We start from the raw sequence: 20,626 nt of genomic DNA on the forward strand, positions 1-20,626 counted from the left end.
GGTTGATTTCCTTTAGGATTGACTGGTTTGATTTCCTTGCAGTCCAAGGGACTCTCAAGAGTCTTCTCCAGCACCACAGTTCAAAAGCATCAATTTCTCAGTGCTCAGCTTTCTTTATGGTCCAACTCTCACATGCATGCATGACTACTGGATAAACCATAGCTTTGACTAGATGGACCTTTGTTAGCAAAGTAACATCTCTGCTTTTTAATATGCTGTCTAGGTTGGTCATAGCTTTTTTCTTCCAAGGAGCAAGTGTCTTTTAGTTTTATGCCTGCAGTTACCATCTGCAGTGATTTTGGAGTCCAAGAAAATAAAGTCTGTAACTGATAATTCTGCCAGACTCCTGAGTTGCACTCATCAGTTTTTAAAGCACTCTCAGTCACTCAACATTTACTTGATTAATATATGTGAAGGCTCTATTACAGACCAGGCACACTGTTACAGGCATGATGTTATGCCAGGTAATCGAGATCCCTGCCCTTTGAAAGCTTCCAGTCTGGCAAGCAAATATTTTGAGTCAACATTTCCATAGCACTTAGCATGAAACAGTCGCTGTCCTAAGTGCCTTACCTAGAGTAACTCATTGACAGTAATTAACTCTTCACAGTAATTCTAGGAGGTAAGTACTACTTTTATCCCCATTTCACAGATGAGGAAACTGAGGTTCCAGAGCTTAAGCATCTTGTTCAAGGTTAGTGATAGAGCCAGCCATCTGATTCACAGCAGCCTGTTGGTAAAGATAGCCTTTTGCGACCATAAATTGGGAAGCTAAAACCTCACCAGTGAATATTCCCAAGTCCAAGACCACAGGGCTGGATCATCCCATTCCATAGCCCTGGACCCTTCTCTCACGCCACTTCAAAATTCAGAGATAGCTACTCACCGGAGAAGAAAGCACCACACTGGCTGGTCTGGTCTAAGAATGCCAGGGCTATGCTAGCAGGATTTATAGGTTCTGAGGCAATTTGCATCTCCTGTTGGAAGTTTTCCTCACCAAAGCAATGGAAATCAATGCTGTAAATATAGTTATAATGAACTGGCCTGCTCATACTCCCCATGTCTTCCTAAGGAAAAGAATCATGAGAGACACGTATTGGCTCCAACTCCATCACGTGCTTCTGCCTCACCCAGTCATCCCGCTGGGAATCTTCCCTGCTCCTGTTAACTGTATTTGAGATGTTTTGGGGGAGGGAGGCTTACTGGATGTTCTTTGTCGCTACATCCATGAGAATTCAGCACAGCTAAGATTTAAGAACCAGGAGGAGTTTTACTTCTTCCGAGCATCAAAGTCCTGTCTCATAAGCAATCAAAGAAATGTAAAACAAAGCCATGAGATTTTGGTTTTCATCCATAATATTAACAAGGAATTTAAAATATAGTATTCAGTGCTAGCAAGGGTGTGGTAAGAGAGACACACACGCATCCTTCTTGTTAGAATAAAAGCTGATACATCTGTGCGATATAGTTGAACAGTATGCTCTTGAACCCAGCCATTCCACCCTTCTGCTTAGAACAAAGCCTCAGACAGGTGTTTATGGTAGAAAGTTGTCCATCTAACGTGTTTTTGTATGCACTGAAAAGGGAAACAGCTTTAAGGTCCTGGAAGAGGGGAATTGTTGCATAAATTATAGTACAGCCATAGGCCAGAAGAGATTTTGAAATAGTTGATTGGCATGGGAAAATGCTCACAAGCTGTTACACTTAAAAAATCAGAGTCCAACATCAAGATGGAGTTTCTAATTATATAATCTTTACCAATTCACAGAAGTATGACTGGAAAGAAATACCGCAAGTGCTGCCAGTAGTAGTTCCTAGACCGGCCCAGTAACATGTGTTTTCTTCTTTGTTCTTTCCTGGACTTTTCAAATTTCCTCTAATGGTCATGTATCGGGTTTGTTTTCTCTGCTTTGGAGTATTATTATATAAAAAAGAAAGCAGCTAAAGATCTTAAGTCACCCTGACTCCTTCTGTTTATTACCAGCTGAGGTTTGCTTTGTAAAATAAGGTCAATTGTACCTACACTGCTTCACAGAATTGTTGTAAAGATAAAATAAGAAAATGGATGTGATATGCTTTGTAAATTATAAGATACTGTACAAATGTTAGCTGTGGTTATCATTATTACACAAAATTAACTCCAACAATCTAACAGAAAAAAAAAATCTGTAATAAGATAGGGCTTTGGGAAAGGAACAAGGAAAATACAAAAATGAGCTAAGAATAGAAAGAAGCAAAAAGGCCACAGGTATTCTGAAAAATGTTCTCCAGCATCTCTCAGGGAAAATGTTTAACAAGAAGCCCAAAAAAGAAAAATCTTACGAGGCAACCAAATGTAAGAGCAGGGCTTGACTAGCAAGCCACATAAGATGTTCTGACTTTGTTTAAAAAAAAAAAAATCTGAAAACTGAGGAATATTTAAGTCAGGAGAATTGGGGAGCTCACTCATTGTGACAGGCAGATGAAAATCAGAATTAACTCAGGTCAAAAATGTATGGGAAATGTATCCTGCAGAATCAGACTTAACTCCAAAAGTAAAAATAAGCACCCCACGGGAGAACACTGGAGAGAGGGGGGGTGGTGCATTTAATTATCACGGGGCCAGAGCTGGACTCAGAAATGACAAAGACCCGGGAAAAGAACTCGGATTCTTTACCTTGCCAAGGAAGACTCAGGATCTGCCATTTGCTCCTATTTGAATCTCGGCTGTTCTAGTTTCTCCGACCCTCATGTCCTTCTTGCCTGCAGCTCCCTCTCTGATTTTCCCTCCTCTTCTTGACCTCCGCACAGTGCCTGCTCCACGGTCTGTTGTTTCTCTCTGCTCTTTCCTACCTGTACTTTCCCCCTCTTCCCTGCTAGCACCTACAGATGTCCACGTCCACAGGAGCCCTCTCCTGAACTCTCACGCTGTCTGTCTCTCCCACTGCCTTGTGGACACACCCCTGAGTAGAAGCTCTCTGCCACTTCCCACAATGCAGCTAAAGCCAAATGGAGCTTCTTAAAAAATGACCAAACACACAGTGGTTCAGTGGATACTCAGCTGTTCCTGATAATAGATCTGCTAGAAACACAGGTTTCCTGATGCGTTTCTTCCTCTCTTCCCAAACCAAATCATCATGTCTCAGATCCTATTGACACATTCTTTCATGTTTTTCTTATATCCGGCCCTTCACCTGACCCCACCCAGTTCAGATCTTCCTGGGCTACTCCAGCAGCCTCCCAACTGCTTGTCCTTGCATCTCCTCCCCCCAGTTCCTTCTAAAGTGAAAGTGAAGCCACTTAGTTTTGTCTGACTCTTTGCGACCATATGGACTGTAGCCTACCAGGCTCCTCCATCCATGAGATTTTCCACGCAAGAGTACTGGAGTGGGTTGCCATTTCCTTCACCAGGGGATCTTCCCAACCCAGGGATTGAACTTGGGTCTCCCGCATTGCAGGCAAACACTTTACTATCTGAGCCACCAGGGAAGCCCTATCCCTTCTAAAGGCCACTGTCAAGAAGAGCTTGCCAAGACCACACCCTCTCCTGACTTGAATTCTCCCAACTGAGCCTTTCAGTGACTATCTTGTGTCTATTAGACAAAGAACAAATGCCTTGCCTGACATTCAAAGTTCTCAAGCTCTCCCTAAGGGCTGGATGAATGACTTGGCCAAGTCCAGCTGAATGACTGGGCCAAGAGTAGATTACAGGCGTGAAGTTGGAGTTACCAGTTGCCGAGAGATAACTGAGTGTGGGCGGAGTGGTCAGTGGTCAGAAGGTCAAGACCGAGGAAGGAAACGTAATTGCCAACATCTGAGCACAAACGACAACATCCCAAAGTGGGCCAAGGCAACGGCGCCATTCCAGAGATGGAAAGGAGGGAAGAGAGGAGAAGCAAGAGAGTGGGCTCCAGAGACAAGGACCAAATGGGCAGAAGTTGCTGGAGTTGGAGGCAAAGAGGCCCTTCAGCCTGAGCAGTCAGGCCGTGCTTGCTCAGAGCCCAGGAGGCTGAAGCCGGGCGATATGACACACTGGAAGAGAGCTTTCCTGGGCCCCTCCTCCCCACACAGTGCTTACCCTTCTCCATGCATGTGGGGCAAGTTGTAACCTCTCGAAAATCAACCACGATTAATTCTTTTGGTACATTTCCCCTCTGCGTGAGCCCGCCATGCCATGCTCCCTGCCCTTCAAACCAACTATGCATCCCCATCTCTAGGCATCTCCATCATTTCCCCAGCCTAGAATGTCCTTGACCCAACCACGTTTAATTCTCATCCAGCCTTCCTGGCACAACTCAAGTCCTATGTCTACATCCAGTTCACAAGAAATTTCCTTCTTTCTGAGTTCCATATTAAAAAGAAAGAAAAAAAAAAAACCCAAGGGAATACAGGGTTTACTGGACCTTGATCTGTTCCACCTTTGCTGTAACCGCCTAGGTTGTCAGTGACTTTTGCATGCTTTTGGCTTCCCTTCTGAGGCAGCTACTGTAGGCTGGCTAGCCAACACCCATTCCCAACCTTGTCTGTCTTCACCACAGAGGCGGGAAAGCCTAAACGTTCATGGTCCCAGCCTCTTTTAATGCTAGGGTACTCATGTAGCACTGCTGTAGCCAAAGATAGATGAGCTCAAGTTTTATTCTATGGAGTTTCTGGGAATGGGAGAGGTAGAGGTAAGGGAGTACTTCTGGAAAGCATTCATCTTTCCCAGGAAAAGAGACAGGAAAAGCTGGTATCTTGTCCTTCCTTTTTGTGTGTGTCTCAAACACTGGCATGATGCCTGGGGCTGCAGCAGTCATTTTGTGACCATGAGACAAAAAGCACAAGGATGAAAAGCCAGTTGCTAAAAGTAGATCTATAGGGCCTGGTCCCTAAGGACATTGTTGAGCAGCTAAAGCAACATCAGTGTTTACCCACCTCCAGACTAATTATTAGACAAAAAATTTTAATCTTACTTGTTTAATCTACTCTTAGTTAATTTTCCTATTACTTGCATCTGAAAGCATTCCTAACTCAATCATCTTTCTCACCAGGCTGAGAGCTCTTTGATTGCAGGGACCATACCTTCCACATCTTTGCTTCCTTCAGCATCTAATATAGGGTCTTGCCTATAAACAACCTTAATAACCTCAGCTAGCAGATGGGAAAGGATAGAAGGGAGTTTTCTATCCCTCAAAGTGTCTATTGAAGCAGACAAGACATGGCGTTACATGAAATAGTGGTAAACTAATGAGATGTTCTAGACCTAATTGAAAATTTTGATGTAAATAAATCCTGCCGACCAGATGGCATCTACCCAAGAGCTCTGAGGTGTGTAATTGCATAAATGCTGGCCAAAATGTCCATCCTATTAACATGAAAGTCCTCAGGTTCCAGAAGCCTGGATGACGGTCAATCTCTCTCCCACCTACAAAGCTACCTGCACAGGAGTCTGAGGACCGGAGAACAGTAGGCCTGCCTTCTTTTCCAAACACGTTGACGGAATCTGTAAGAGAGATGCCAGGACATCTAACCAATATGATGCGGTGGGAAGCTGGCCTGGTTCTTCCTAAAGGAGACTCAGAAAGGCTAATCTGCAAATTCTCTTTGAAAGGGGAGCAATTAAAGAGGACTGATGAGGGGAGAAGGAAGGGCTTTGTGGACAGGATACATGTAGAATTCAAAAAAAAAAAGAGCTCATAGTGTGGTTTAAGCACACAGGCTTATAAATATTCATCTGTCCCTGGTGGCTCAGAGGTTAAAGCGTCTGCCTCCAATGCGGCAGACCCAGGTTCGATCCCTGGGTCAGGAAGATCCCCTGGAGAAGGAAATGATAACCCACTCCAGTATTCTTGCCTGGAGAATCCTGTGGACGGAGAAGCCCCGTAGGCTCCAGCCCATGGGGTCGCAAAGAGTCAGACACGACTGAGCGACTTCACACTCACTCTGGGATGGGCGAGACCGTGACCTCAAAACTGGAAACAGGATTAAATAAGCATGTGTCTTAATAGAGACTTACTAACGGTAGGTTCCCTCAGGAATCCCACTCAGACCAACAGGAGTTATTTGGCAGAGGAAATATTCATAGCAGCCACTCTTCATCTACATAAGAGCCCAGCCCAAAACTCAGAAAACAGGCATAGGCTTGCCAAATAAAACACAAGACTGTGAGTTCTATTTGAATTTCAGAAAGACAGCAGATAATTGTGTGGTATAAGTACATCTCAAGTATAAGTGTGCCTCATGCAATAGTTGGGACATACTTACCCTGCAAAATAATTCCCTGGTTCTCTGAAATGGAACAGTTGCTAGGTGTCCTGGTTTGGGTTATTTTGTAAAGTTTGGGGTTTGGTTTTGTTTTTTTCATTTTTTTGTGTATCTTTAATTTTGTTTTCTGCTAAGTCTTGTAACGTTAGGCAGGGTGATAAGGAGGGAAGCTGGAAGATTCACCTGAGGAGGCCGAGGGGCGGCAGAGAGGGACTGGACAGGACACTGAAGCAGCAGAATCTCACTGGAGTCTATGAGACCATGCACCCTGGGTCCTCAGGACCTTGCGGGGTGGGGCGTGGGGGTGGAGAGCAAGGACTCACTGGCTAAGAGACAACAGCACAGCCTAGCAGTGAAGGCTATGGACTCTGGAACCAGTTAGGGCAGCTGGGATGCTGGGTACCAATTAGGTCTAGAACATCTCATTAGTTTACCACTATTTCACGTAACACCCATGTCTCATCTGCTTCAACAGACACTTTGAGGGATAGAAAACTCCCTTCTGTCCTTTCCCATCTGCTAGCTGTCTAGCTTCAACCCCCACTCCAGCATTTACCAGCTAGGTGTTTGGGGCAGTTGCATAACCACCCTGTGCCTCACTTCCCTCATCTGCAAACTGGCATTAGAAGAGAACCCACCCTGTAGGTTGCTGAGGAGTAAGTGGATGGACACATCTGAGGTGCCTAGAACAGCGCCTGGCACAAACAAATGTCAGTTACCATCTTGTGCAGAGATGAGCCAGACTGAGTCTGTACGTTGGTGTTAACCTCTATCTAGCAGCTTTCCAAAGGCCTGGCTGGCTGGAGTCACTGGGTTTACACACTTCTCTGTCAGCCAGTGTCTTGTTGGAAAGCCCACAGAGCACGCCTGGGGACTGACTGCCTGGTGGGGGGCAGTGCAGGAATGTGGCGCGGGCTGTCCTGGGGACGACCATTCCCCCATCAGTCACACTTCTCCATACCCAGCACCCCAGGTCCCCTCTGTTTGCAATAGGAGCAACAAAAGCCTTCCTTCCCAACATCTGCAACACCCCTGCATCCCCAGACCCAGCAGCCCAGAGCTGGGTGTTCAGTCAAGTCGGGCTCCGGAGCCAGCAGGCTCTGTGGTGCACTCTGCTGGGGCAGCACTGGCTTGTCCCGCCTCCCACAGCGTGGACCATGGCCTGGCCTTGCTCTTTCCTGGCTCCTGGCTCCTGGCTCCTGGCTTGCTGCTGACCACAGGGCAGCACATTCTTTGGCCCCTCCAGACACAGCCTGACCTCCATGTCTCTCCTGGCTCGACCTTGAAGGATTACAAGACCCTCAACGTCCTCCTGCCTGCCTGTCTGTCCCTGTCCTTGGCTCTCCAGTTTACCCTCTCCTGCTCACGAAACTCACCCAGAGTGACCTGTGTCTGCCATTGGCAAAGAAGCAACCAGTCAGTCCTCTGGAGTCAAATGGGAGGCTCAATACAGCTACTGAGCAGACCCCGCCTCCCTTTCTCAGCTGCCTGAGGTCTTTCCTTCCAGTATAAAGAAGTGAAAGTTTGAAGATAACCGCAATTTAGGAATTCTCCCCAGGCCTGCTCTCAGACATGCGTGGATGACTTCAGAAGGATCAGGGGCAGCAGAGTGAGGAGCTAAGTGGGTGATTCCAGAAGGAACATTTTGGTTGTGGTTGTTGTTCAGTCACTCAGTCGTGTCCAGCTCTTTTCAACCCCATGGGCTGCAGCACGCCCGGCTTTCCTGTCCTTACCATCTCCCGGAGTTCACTCAAATGCATGTCCATTGATCGAGGATGCCATCCAACCATCGCCCCCATCTCCTCCTGCCCTCAGTCTTTCCCAGCATCAGAGCACTGGGTTTTAAAACTAAAATCCAATTTAAAAAGTAGGAAGATGAGAAACGAGCCCTCGTACCCTGCTGGCGGGACTGAAAACTGGTGCAGCCAATGCGGGAAAACAACACTGTGCTTCCTTAATAAGTTAAATACAGAATGGCTAATAGCCTATGACTCAGCAAGCCCACTCCCAGGCATATATACAAAAGAATTAAAGACAAGTTTTCAAACAAAAACGTACATGAATGTTTATAGCAGCTCTATTCACAATAGTCGAAACATGGAAACCACCCAAATGTTATCAACTGATGAATGGATAAACAAAATGTGGTTTACCCACACAATGGAGTATTATTTGGCCGCAAAAAGAAATGAAGTACTGATCCATGTTACAACATGGAGGACCTTAAACACATTATGTGAAATGAAAGGACCCAGACACACAAAAGGCTACATATTGTATGATTCCATTTAAATGAAGTGTTTGGAATAGACCAATCTATAGAGAATGAACGGAGAAGGCAATGGCACCCCACTCCAGTACTCTTGCCTGGAAAATCCCATGGACGGGGGAGCCTGGTAGGCTGCAGTCCATGGGGTCACTGAGAGTCAGACATGACTGAGCGACTTCACTTTCACTTTTCACTTTCATGCATTGGAGAAGGAAATGGCAGCCCACTCCAGTGTTCTTGCCTGGAGAATCCCAGGGATGGGGGAGCCTGGTGGGCTGCCGTCTATGGGGTCGCACAGAGTCGGACACGACTGAAGCGACTTAGCACAGCAGAGCATAGCAGAGAATGAAAGTAGATTGGTCACTGCCAGGGCCTGAAGGGATGGGGTGATCAGTGAGCGGCAACTAAGAGGTGTGACGTTTCCCCTGGGGATAATGAAAATGTTCTAAAGTTGATTGTGGTGTTAAGGCACAATTCTAAGAATATGCAAAGAGATAATTAGCTGTACACTTTAAATGGTAAATTGTGCGGTATCTGAATTATATCTCAATAAAGCTGTGGGTTGTTTTTTTTTTTCTTTTTTAAAGTTGGCAGATAGCCCAAAATAGGCTTTCAATCTTTGAAACTAGGCTGAAAGAAAGAATCAAAAAAAAGGAGAACTGGATTCTATTATAAAGTGTTAGTCACTCAGTCATGTTCAACTCTTTGGGACCCCATGGACTATAGCCCGTCAGGCTCCTCTGTCCATGGAATTCTCCAGGCAAGAATACTGGAGTGGGTAGCCATGCCCTCCTCCAGGGGATCTTTCTGATCTGGGGATCAAACCCAGCCTCCCACATTGCAGGCAGATTCTTTATCATCTGAACCACCAGGGACTAGTCGTGTCTGAGGACAGCTCAAAAAGTGGGTTTTGGGCCTTTTTTGTCTCCACTGCTGGGTTATTTTCTTCTCTCACCCCTTGGTGGTACCGCTGCACCCCACACATGACTCTGTTTCTTCTTTAAAGAAACCAGATTGTAATTGCTGGCCAACCTGCTGCTCCTCTGCTAGGCCTTGGGATCTCAGGGTGCTGAGACCATTCCCATTGCTCTTCCTATCCCCAGGGCTTGGCATCTGATGGGTGCTCAATAAAGAACTATTGGATTAATAGACATTTTATAACTCCTGGTCCCTTTTATGTAAAGATTTTACTATAACCCAAGAAACTGGTAACTCATTGCCTTGGGGAAAACCAGGTGGTTGGGGAAAGGGATGGAAGTGACGTTTTCCCCGAGCCCTTTAGGACCTTCTGAATATTATACATGCCAATACATTGCCTCTTCCTAATATCCACAATTTGAAAAGAAATTAATTTGCTTTTTTAATTGTTTTAAAATGAAACACCTACTAGCAAAGATGGAGAATTCAAGCATTTGACAAACTAGGGAAGAGGAGAATATGACAGAGGTCTCAGGAGAGCAGAGTCAGGCAGGAGACCTGGGAGGTATGTTATGGGAGGTTCAGGGGAGAGGGCTCAAAGCCCCTGGGAGAGATAGTGTGAGATTAATGGCTCCCTTCCCCTAACTCTAAGGAGGCAATCAGATCTCTTCTTTTACTCTTGTGAGTGACATCAGGTCTCCCTGGGCAAGGCCAGCCTCGGCTAGCAGACCACTGTCAGTCCCAGTGTCCACACTTGTTCATCAGGATCTTGTGACCTTCTCATCCTCACCAACACACATTACTGCCCACCCTCCTGGCCACTGCGTAGAGCTGCAATGGCCACAAATCAGGAGAGACCTCATCACTGAGCATATTATTAGCTGACCAATGTAGGATATGAGTTCCAGCCCTCACCTCCCCAGGGGAGGTGGAACAGAGGCAAAACTCATTCCCCACGCACTCGCCCCTCCTCTTGTAGGCAGTGCCTCTCTCTCAGGCCCCTTCCCATGCAAGGCTCCTTGGTCCTCATACTATATCCCCTTGGACCTGGGCAGTAACCTCTGTGGCAATGACAAATTAGGAAGCAATGAGACTCTGATATCCCAAAGGACACTAGCCCAGGTCAAGGGATGTTTTGAAGTGGCCTGGCAAAGTCCCAGCCTCCCTGCCTTCTTGGCAAGTGTCCTGGAGGCAAGTCAGTGTCTCTGGAATCATCCATCACCAGCTCCCAACACAACCCTGTGTTAAAAGATAAACTGAGGCATACTACAACTTGATAGCATGGAAATTACTTGAGCAAAAATCTATTCAAATCAGGCATCACCAAACTAGATATGGTTAGAAGCACCCTGTTGAGGGGAGCTAGAGGAAAGCTCAGTACAGAGAAAAGGCAGAAGCAAAGTAAGGAAATTATTGATAGCCTAGAGTTTAAATCCTAATTGGCTATTTGTGATTGGTTCTGCCTGGGTTTCCCTTCCATAACCCTGGAGTATTTATAGGCTTAGATATTGGTTTGCTTAGGTAGGTGCCAGGGCATCAGAGCCACCTCAGTCTAAGGGCCTCGTTATTTAGCAATTCCCCTTTCTCGGTCATCCTGTCGTACATGAGAGATTGACCAGAAACTTGGTCCTCCCACCATTCTCAGTCACCATGTGAGTTAAATGCTCTTGTCTCTTTGTGAAACCAGTGGGTTATGATGTCAGATCCATGGAAGAATTGCTTTCACTGTTTATCCCATTGTACATCTTGTTTCTGCTTCTCCACGTGCAGTGAGACCATCTGATGCACTGCTGATGGTTGCAAACACACATTTAGGATCTTTGAGAGAACACAACACACCAGGGAGCCTATAATGATGACTATTAGGCGGATAAGACTGAGAGACTGAAGTATACTCCTTAGCCAGACCCCCACTAACCAAACCCGTTGCTATCAAATAAATCAAAGAGTGCACCTGATGAGGTATCAACCTGTTTTAGCCAGGTAGCTTTTTGTTAGTTTCTTGTAACAATACTGGGGAACTGATCCAGGTACAATAGGAAGTATTTGCTATGGCACAGACTCTTCCTTGTTCAGCCAACAAGAAATCTAAAGCAATTGCATGATCTACAACCATCTTAGCAAGAGAGCCTAGGGACTTCTGCACACAGCCATGGCCTCAGCAGTAGACTCAGCAATGGTTGCTAGAGTTAAGGATAAGTTTCCAGTCATATGTTCATCTGTTCTAATGCCAAGCCAAGGAAGAAGGAATAGTTCAAATGATGCCCATCCAGAGGGGTTATCATCTGCTGGTAAACTTCTTTTCAACTGATAGTATACATTCAAAAGGCTTCCCTGGTGGCTCAGCAGTAAAGGGTCCACTGCAATGCAGGACATGCAGGAGATGTGGGTTCGATCCCAGGGTCAGGATCCCTTGGAGGAGGGCATGGTAACCCACTCCAGTATTCTTGTCTGGAGAATCCCATGGACTGAGGAGCCTGGTGGGCTACAATCCTCGGGGTCACAAAGAGTCAAACATAACTGAAGCGACTAAGCATACATGGACGCATACATTCAAAGGAATGGACCTATGTTGAGTTTCTGAGATAGCATGAAGAGGCAATGGAAGCATAAATACAGCAAGAGCACCCTGTCCTCTCATCCCCCAGCTGTCAAGACCACGAGTTGTCCAAGCATAGGAACCATTGTCAAACCCTCCATGAATAAAGGAGTGGCCAGGAGATGTACATAAGGCTCCTTTGTATGTATTACATTCATGGACCCAGTCATTGATATAGAAGTCTTAGCATCATTTGATCCAAACTCAAATGCTGAAAAACCACATACTGAAAAACCACCTACATCTTGGGATCGGACAACAAGCCTACAAATAATCTAATTTTCACTGCCTGCTCTGCAGTGCCTTTTGTATTTATATTCAGTGGATCTTGTTTTCCTACCCCTGCTGCTGCTGCTAAGTCGCTTCAGTAGTGTCCAACTCTGTGCGACCCCATAGACGGGGGTCTCTGGGATTCTCCAGGCAAGAACACTGGAGTGGGTTGCCATTTCCTTCTCCAATGCATGAAAGTGAAAAGCGAAAGTGAAGTCACTCAGTCGTGCCCGACTCTTAGCGACCCCATGGACTGCAGCCTACCAGGCTCCTCTGTCCATGCAATTTTCCAGGCAAGAGTACTGGAGTGGGGTGCCATTGCCTTCTCTGTTCCTACCCCCAGGGATGGGTTGAGGCAAGGAATGGGGGTGTCAGGATTAATAAACTTTACAAAAAGAAACTGTGCAATAATTTAGGCATACTGTGGCATTTGGTATTGCAGTGAAATTACTTACAAGGTGAACTAAGGGTCCTCTCCCTTCATGTGCTGATTTTGGTTTAGCATGACATATTCAGCCACTAGTTAAGTTTCCTGCAGTGGCTATTGTTTGTGAGATCCTGATTATTGACAAGCCCTCATAATATACAAGTATTGTTGTCTGCCTGTGCATTAACAGAGAGAAAAAGCAGTTTGCCAATAGGCAAAAGAGGCAAAGATTTCATATGACAGATGATCTTGATCCATCAGCTTGAGAAAACTGCTCACCTCAAGAGATTGCCTGCTTCTGGGGCAGAATCACCCAGGTCAATCTTAACTTTAGATCACCAGCGTGTGTGCAATTCCAAGAGTTTAGGGGAGCCCTTTCAACTGGGAGACATGGACCCAAAGGTCAAGTCCTTAAAGTTTTGCTGCCTCCAGGGGAGTGAGGAGAATCTGGAATGAGGGTCACAGGTAGCTTTTCCTTTTTTTCAGTGTTTATTTATTTTTGGCTGCACTGAGTCTCCGTTACTGCACATGCGCTTACTCTAGCTGCAGAGTGCGATACTTCTAGTTGCGGTACGTGAGCTTCTCATTGCAGTGACTTCGGTTGCAGAGCACCAGCTCTGGGTGTGCCAGCTTAAGTAGTTGTGGCACATGGGCTCCGTAGCAGTAGTGCATGGGCTTAGCTGCCCTCTGGCACGTAGAATCTTCCCAGGGATCAAACTGGCATCTTCTGCTTTACAAGGCAGACTCCCAACCACTGCACCACCAGAGAAGTCCAGGTGAGGCCTTTCTTAGGTGTCACTTCCAAAAGACTCACTCTCCAGGATCTAAGTTGCGGAAGGTTCGACCATCTGCAGAAGGGTCACAGAAAGCTTCCTCTATGTGGTGGAAATATGCTTTGGCATAATTCAAGAAAACTTTACATTATAGAGTCATATCAGATTTTATGAGTGCAGGAGACATATGTACCTCTATCATCAAAGGCATGGGTCTTCCTGTTCCTGTTTCATAAGGTGTTAATTTATGTTTTCCTGTAAGTGTTCATCTAACTGTCATCAAAATCAGTAGCAGAAATTTTGACTTTGGCAATCCAGTTGATTCTGTTAATTTAGGTAACTTTAGTTTAGGTTTGGAGAAGGAAATGGCAACCCACTCCAGTGTTCTTGCCTGGGGAATCCCAGGGACGACAGAGCCTGGTGGGCTGCCATCTGTGGGGTCACACAGTCAGACATGACTAAAGTGACTTAGCAGCAGCAGCAGTTTAGGTTACCATTTGTCCATCTGACTTTAGCAAATGACTGAGGATGGTAAAGACTACGGTAATGCCATTGTGTCAGCAGCACCTATTTAATTGCTTAATCATTTGTCCAATGAAATGAGTTCCCTGATCACTTAGAGATTTCACTGGGGATGTCCCATGAAGAAAATATATTTTCTTAAAGTTTCCTAGCCATGGCTGTGGCATCAGCCTTTCTGCATGGGAAGGCTTCAATCCATCTTGAGAACACACAAACAATTACAAGAACAAATTGGTTACCCATTGCAGAGGAAATTGAATGAAATCTCTTTGTAAGTGTTCAAATCACCCAGTAGGTGGTGAGAATGCTCCATCTAATACCTTAATAGTCTTTCCAGGGTTATGGGTTTGACAAATAAGATGTTGGTCATAAACCAATTTTGCAACCTTGATGCAGTCATCCCGCCAATACTTCTTCATAATTTGAGTCATTTTATCCATGCCGTGACACACTGCAGAATATAGAGCTTTTTAGTTATCACATTTTAAGGACTCAGGAAGAACCAGATGGTTGCCTGGGCCCTCAGTGTCTTCATTTAATATTAAATTTGCAACCTCATTGGTCTCAATATTATTGTTCCAGCAAGGGTGGCTGATTCTGTCTTTTAGACAAATGATCATAAATAATTTGATTAGAATCAATCTTATGGAGTTCATTCAGGTTGCATATTGGAACAATTTAAGCACTGGCTGATTTAGCATGGAAGTCTCCTAGAGCGTTACCCTGATATTCAGGTTTTGTTTTTCTAGTATGAGCTTCAGTTTTAATCATTGCAATTCAGTTGGGCAACAGAATGGCAGAGGGCTGTTCATTTCCTTGGAGCCCATTTTTGATTCAGGTTATGTTAGAAGTGTGGAGCCTTTTGTCTTTCCACAGCATATCAAAGTCATGGACCACCCCAACGGCAGATCTGCTATCAGTATTCTAAACGTTTCCTGATGTTCCCTTGGACAGCTAACAAGCCCAAGTTGAGGGCATGTATTGAATAGTTGTGCTGGTTGTGCAGACTTAAATTGGAGAAGGAGTGCCCTTTCTAATAGTTCATATTGAGCTGTTACAACATATCGTGTTGATATTTCCCTTCTGCATTCTTAGCATCAACTATTAAATCTAGGTTTTCTAGTAGTGTCTCCAATAAGTCAATGCTGGGGGTCAATAACCATGACACCACATCTATACAGATACCGTGATCTGTATCATCGTCAGGCAAGGGCAGCAGGGCTGAGCGAGTTACAGTGCTTACGATGATGGTTAGTTGGTGAAAGATGGATCTCCTACGTTAGTCTGTTTGCTGAAAAATGTTGGGTCTGATCAGAATTTAATAGACTCGGCAGTGTGAGGGGCTTGTAAGTATGAGTCATATCCTAATAACCAATTCAGCTGAGGCTTCCACCAATTTAGCTGCTGCAGCTACTGCTTCAGTTTGGAAGTGCTCTGGCTACTGGGTCTAACTGTGAGTTATTCTAAGCAATAGGTCTGTTTCCCTCCACGCTCTTGTGTTAGAATTCCTGGAGCCTGGTTATCATGCTTGTGGACAGACAAGGTGAAAGGCTGAGTGTCTTTAGGGAACCCACTATGCTCTGCTCTGTGCTCACTCAGTCGTGTCTGACTCTTTGCCACCCTATGCACTGTAGCTTGCCAGATTCCTCTGTCCATGGGATTGTCCAGGCAAGAATACTGGAGTGCATTGTCATTTCCTTCTCGGGGGGAATCTTCCCAACCCAGGGATCGAACCCGTGTCTCCTGCAGCTCCTGTATCAGCAGGCAGATTCTTTTACCAACTGAGCCACCTGGGAAGCCCGAGGGAGCCCTAAGGCTCGAGGTTGCTGCAAGGCTCATTTTATTTGGCTGAAGGCTTGCTCAGGATTATCTTCCCATGGTAAGGGCTCTGGAATTGAGTTCCTTGTAAGTTTATTCTGGGGAGTAACAATCAGAGAAAATTTTGGAACTCAGGGTCTACAGCATCCTGCAAGTCCAAGGTAACTCCTTAATTGTTATCTAGCTGTAGGTTGGGGTAATTTTTGGATTGTTTTCCTTTGTTCAGGTGAGACAGAAATGCCTCCTTCAGCCAAATCATGTCCTAGGAGGTGGACCTTCTTTTTTGAAAATCAGAGTGTTTCCGTGGACACCTTATGGCCTTTACAAGTCTAATAGTTATAATAGATAAATCACATCTACTTCTGAGTCCTGCCCTGTAGGGGAACATAGAAATAAGTCACCTACATATTGAATGAATATAGAGTGTTTAGGGAACTATAAGTTTCCCAAGTCTTGATATAAAAAATCTGTGGAAATAGGATGGGGCTTCAGTGAACCCTTGTGACATTGGAGTCCAGGTATATTGTTGGATTTTCCAAGTGAAAGCAAATAAATACTGATTCTCTTTGTCAACTGGAATGCTATAGAAAGCAAAGATCCACTGCTGTGAGTCGTTCTGAGTCTGTAGATGCATCCAATCACCAAGTATTGGGATTTGGACCTACAAGGAAATGGCAACTCACTCCAGTGTTCTTGCCTGGAGAATCCCAGGGACGGGGGAGCGTGGTGGGCTGCCGTCTATATGGTCACACAGAGTTGGACACGACTGAAGCGACTTAGCAGCAGCAGCAGCAGCAAACTTAGTATCACAATTTTCTTTTTCCTTTTGTGTTTTTTTTTTTTTTTTTGGCCGCACCACGGGGTATGTAGAATCTTTGTTCCCCAATCAAGGATCAAACTTCTGCCCCTGCAGTGGAAAAGCAGTCTTAACAGCAATGCTGGGAAGGTCCCAGTATCACAATTTTCTCTCTTTTTTTTTTTAGATCTGTTATGACTTTTATTTCCCAACAATGGCCAGGCTAATATAACATAATTTGCAAATATATTAGTTACAATTATAATTTCTAATATTCTGGGTATAACTTTTTTACATTTTATTTAACATTGCTCCACATATTAGTTTTTTTTCCTTGTTTTAATTATCAAAGATTATAACCGTACAATATTGGGAAGAATTCTTAATCGCCCTTAGATCATGAACAAATCAACAATCTTATCCATTTGGTTTGATCATGGATAAGACCAGAGTGTTACAGGGACTAGTGCATGGAATTTTAAGTCCTTGTTTAGTTGAGTCTTCTGCACTTGGTAGCCTCTGGTTGGCTGAATTGGTAACTTCTAGTGCAGCTTCTGGTTTTAGTGGGTGCTGAGGCCATTTAGGCTAGGGTTTGAAATGATCTATTTGAATTCTTATGCATTCAGCACTCTTAATTCTGCCTATATCTGTTGAGGAAGAAATCCACAGGAATTCAGGAACCTTGGAAAGATTGAGCCTTCATGCATTAGAGCCTCAATTTCATCAATTCCTGCTTGCAGAGAGCAGAGCAGCTCAGGTTCAGGAAGGTCAGGAAATTCTACAGCCATTTTCCCTCTGAGCTAAATTTTATACGACTCCTCAATTTAGAAAGCAAATCTCATCCTCACAGGTTTACTGGTGCAGGACCACACAGAGGGAAAGTATGGTTTTCCCAAAAATGGCCCTTGTGTCATCCTGACTGGTTTAGCCATGAGTACACCAAATTTCACTAGAAACTCCCACTACAGAAGACCCCCATGCATCCGAGGGGAGTTTTAGAGATCTGCCATTCTATGAAAATGAGGTTTAGCATAGATAAAGTGGCTCCAATATTCATAATATTGTATAGGAGTCCCCATTTTTTTAAAATCTTAGTTTCCCTTTGCTATTTTAGAGATATCATGAGGGGGATCCCTCAGAGTCCAATCAATGTTACTTTTATTTCAGTAATCAAAAATTTTAAAACTTCCCCCCAGGGAAAACCAGTCTGGATTAGTAGGTGGAGGTCTATTAAAGGGTGAATTCAGTGTGGGAAATTCCCTTTCCCAGGGCTCTGGTTGTTTACAGTGAAGGCAGACATCTCGGGCTACAAGTTTTCTGAATGGAAGACCTCTAGGTCCTGGCTTGAAAAGTGTACGCAAAGGTCTCTCAGCCCTTGCAGCTGTTATAACTACAGGATCATTTATGTTTAACAGCTTTTTGAAATGTACCTTGCTCCAGAGTTTTTTCGACATGCTCAGCTAGGATTATTCGTTCAGAAAGAAGGATGGCTTCCCAGTCCAGCTCGTGTCTCTTTATAAGCCTCCCTAGTGTATTTTGGCACCCCACTCCAGTACTCTTGCCTGGAAAATCCCATGGATGGAGGAGCCTGGTGGGCTGCAGTCCATGGGGTCACTGAGAGTCAGACACGACTGAGCGACTTCACTTTAGCTTTTCACGTTCATGCATTGGAGAAGGACATGGCAACCCACTCCAGCGTTCTTGCCTGGAGAATCCCAGGGACAGAGGAGCCTGGTAGGAGGCCGTCTATGGGGTCGCACAGAGTCGGGCATGACTGAAGCGACTTTGCAGCAGCAGCAGCAGTGTATTTTGGACAGGAGCCCACTCATGAACAAGGACATCAGGGCATTTGCTGTGCCTGCATTTAATAAAGAAAGCTTAGACTATTTCACACAAAAAAAGTTTTCCTGTCTCAGTCTAAGACTGGTTCATTCTTTTTTTGTTTGCAAAATTGAATAATAGACCAGTCAGTCAAGTAGGTGTTGGGTTATCTTTCTAGTGAATTTTGGGTCGTCCTTGGTGGAGTGGTTATTATGTGGGTCTTTAATGTCACTCCTGGGACCTTCCCATTTGGCTTCAGCCCTCCATTTTCAGGCATCACCAGATCTTAATGCCACATGAATACATTGGGAGAGATCCAGGGGTCCCGGACCATAAACTCCAATTAGAATTCTAAGTTCCTCATAAAATTTTTGAGGATTCTCTTTAGGGTTTGAAAAATCTTTGATGATGGACCTAAGTTCAGCCTTTGACCATGAAGAAAAGATGCTTACATCTGATTTTCCACTGTCATTGAAAGACTTCACTTTAAAAAGCATTTGTTTAACCTCTGGCTCATCTTCAGTATGAAAGCCAGTTGAGTTAAGGGGATAATATAGTTCTGAATATTTAGGGGAAGGGAAAGGGAAAGAGCAGTCAGAGTGGAGTTAGTCAATGCACATGTCTCTTTAGATCCGCCATTAAGCTTTTGCAAAGAATCTTTCAAGAGGCATTGTTTTGTTTTGATTCATTTGGTTTCTTAGAAGTTTTTGTGTACCACTAAAAAATGCATCCCATTGTTTTGGGGGAAATCAGAGCCCTGTTCTTTTCTAGCAGAGAAGTGAAGTGAAAGTCACTTAGTCATGTCCAGCTGTTTTTGACCCCCTGGACTATACAGTCCATGGAATTCTCCAGGCTGGAATACTAGAGTGGGTAGCCTTTCCCTTCTCCAGGGGATTTTCCCAATCCAGGGACTGAGCCCAGGTCTCCCGCATTACAGGCACATTCTTTACGAGCTGAGCCGCAAGGGAAGCCCAAGAAAATTGGGGTGGGTAGCCTGTCCCTTCTCCAGTGGATCTTCCTGACCCAGGAATCAAACCAAGGTCACCTGCATTGCAGGAGGATTCTTTACCAACTGAGCTGTCAACATCTCATAAATGGATAAGCTTATCTAGGTTAAAAGTGCCCCACTAAGGCCACTGCAATTCTTGTAATAAAAATATTTATTTATTTGGCTGCAACGGGTCTTAGCTGTGGCATGCAGTATCTTTGATCTTCGTTCTGGCATGCAAGCTTTTAGTTGTGGCATGTGGGATCTAGTTCCCTGACCAGGGATTGAACTTGGGTCCCCTGCATTGGGAGCACAGAGTCCTAGCCACTGGACCACCAGGGACATCCGAAGCCACTGTAATTCAAGGTTATCCTTGGTGAAGGTGGGTAGGGGCAGGAGAAAGCAGAAGAATAAAAAGAAAAGAGGGGTGGAAGATGGAGGAAAGACAGGAGATCCCTGGGTCCCAGGTATTGCCTAAGCTCCGGAATTTGGTGATGGACAGGGAAACTTGGCATGCGGCTGACCATGGGGTTGCAAAGAGTCGAACACAACTGAGCGACTGAACTGAACTGAACTTGAAAGGCAGCAGTTCTATTTGGTCAATGACCTAGAGCTTAAAATTCTCCAGTTCAGTCCAGTTCAGGAGCTGAGTCGTGTTCGACTCTTTGCGACCCCATGAATCGCAGCACGCCAGGCCTCCCTGTCCATCACCAAATCCCAGAGTTCACTCAGACTCACGTCCATCAAGTGAGTGATGCCATCCAGCCATTTCATCCTCTGTCTTCCCCTTCTTCTCCTGCCCCCAGTCCCTCCCAGCATCAGAGTCTTTTCCAATGAGTCAACTCTTCGCATGAGGTGGCAAGCTAATTCTAAACAGTACAGGAACCGAGAACTTCCAGATGTTCACACTGGATTTAGAAAAGGCAGAGGAACCAGAGATCAAATTGCCAACATCCGCTCAATCATTGAAAAAGCAAGAGAATTCCAGAAAAACATCTACTTCTGCTTTATTGACTACACTAAAGCCTTCGATTGTGTGGATCACAACAAACTGGAAAATTCTTCAAGAGATGGGAATACCAGACCACCTTACCTGCCTCCTGTGAACCCTGTACGCAGGTCAAGATGCAACAGTTAGAACCGGACATGGAACAACAGACTGATTCTAAATTGGGAAAGGAGTACGTCAAGGCTGTATATTGT

The 20,626-nt window shown here is 45.0% G+C and overlaps 1 non-coding gene across 1 annotated transcript; it reads right to left on the reverse strand.

Annotated features, from left to right (window-relative positions):
• Positions 1–19,692: 19,692 nt before the first annotated feature.
• TRNAG-CCC (transfer RNA glycine (anticodon CCC)) lies at positions 19,693–19,765 on the reverse strand. The gene has a single exon. It is a non-coding gene; the product is annotated as a tRNA-Gly (tRNA).
• Between the last annotated feature and the right edge of the window lie 861 nt (positions 19,766–20,626).

The sequence above is a fragment of the Ovis canadensis genome, chromosome 20, assembly GCF_042477335.2.
Source record: "Ovis canadensis isolate MfBH-ARS-UI-01 breed Bighorn chromosome 20, ARS-UI_OviCan_v2, whole genome shotgun sequence".
NCBI lineage: Eukaryota > Metazoa > Chordata > Mammalia > Artiodactyla > Bovidae > Ovis > Ovis canadensis.